Raw genomic sequence first — 1,331 nt, 5'->3', positions numbered from 1 at the left:
TCCCTTGTGGTGGCTTTATTCGACTCACAACCCACAATATCATTGTGTTCTAATATCTGTGAAACTTGTGAAGAAATACTTTTTTTTATTTTTTTTTATTTTTTTTAAATATTTTTTTTTTTTATTAAACTCATGATCCTTTTCCCAGACAGCCTTCGATGGTTCATGCACGTGTATTTAACAGTTTCTTTCGTGAGGAGGTTGTTTTTCGACTCACGGCATCTTTTTGGCATTTTAATCAGTGAAAGCGATGAATTAATTCTTTCGCTATTGTTGTGTTGTTTTTTGTTGTTGTTGTTTTCTCACTCTTTTTTTCCCGTTGATTTCTTATGTTTTTAAAAAAAAACCGTGCATCTCTTGCGGTGGTTTTTTTTTCCGTCTCACAACATTCTTGTATTTGAATCAGTGAAACCTATGAAGGAATTCTTTCGTTGCTTTTCTTTACCCACCCGGGTTTTTGTTCATTCTTACAGTTTAGCTTTAGATCTAGATCAGCGAATCATGCTCTAGATAGTATAAATGAAAAGTCTAGATAAATCACTGAATTATACTAGAGATCGAATAAATGAAAAGTCTAGATAGATCAGCGAATCAGTGCTTAACGATAGATAGTATAAATGAAAAGTCTAGATAGACCACCTAACCAGTGCTAAACGATAGATAGTATAAATGGAAAGTCAAGATAGATCAGCGAATCATACTGTAGATAGTAGATCTATCAGTGAATCAGTGCTAAACTGTAGTGTATTTGAAATAGGACAGAACGTAATAAAAACTGAGTAACGCATTACAGTTTTCTCGTGGACAAGGAAGTCTTGCCCTAGATGTGTCCAGACAAGAATCACGTCCACTTAATGACCCCAATAGGGTTATCCTCGCCTTCGACTGTCAGTCAGATTTAACGAAACACCCAAATAACTTTGCTAACATTCGTCGTTTTACTGTATTCAAAACGTAATGGTACAGGGAACTCTCTGAGAATCTGTCACTCATGGTTCCAGCATGAGCCAGTTCTTACACTGACTATTGTGATTTTCTAGCAAAGCGATCTCGAGGTGTGTGGATGATTCTATCATGGTGTGACTCTCCTGCAAAAAGAGGCGTGTGGATGATTCTATCATGGTGTGACTCATAATAGAATTACCCAAATCATCATTTTTCACGCCCGAGCGACATTATTCTTATCTGGATCTATTTCTGGATTACTCACTGTGAGAAAACACGACAAGTCCTGGGAACTGTCTGCAGAAAAAAGGGAGTTCATTCACAGGTAAGAACGTTTCCAGTAATAATTAAACAAGTACATGACTCACCCCCCCCCAAACAAAACA

The 1,331-nt window shown here is 36.7% G+C and overlaps 1 long non-coding RNA gene across 1 annotated transcript in view; it reads left to right on the top strand.

Moving 5' to 3' along the window:
• LOC106013786 overlaps window positions 1-898 on the top strand; it is a 1,540-nt gene extending 642 nt beyond the window's left edge. Inside the window, exon 2 of the long non-coding RNA XR_001185437.1 lies at window positions 758-898. This is a non-coding gene — a long non-coding RNA (uncharacterized LOC106013786). The remainder of the gene's footprint in view (window positions 1-757) is intronic.
• Window positions 899-1,331: the final 433 nt, after the last annotated feature.

The sequence above is a fragment of the Aplysia californica genome, unplaced genomic scaffold (assembly GCF_000002075.1).
Source record: "Aplysia californica isolate F4 #8 unplaced genomic scaffold, AplCal3.0 scaffold01277, whole genome shotgun sequence".
Lineage (NCBI taxonomy): Eukaryota > Metazoa > Mollusca > Gastropoda > Aplysiida > Aplysiidae > Aplysia > Aplysia californica.
This window is presented reverse-complemented; position numbering and strand designations above follow the sequence as displayed.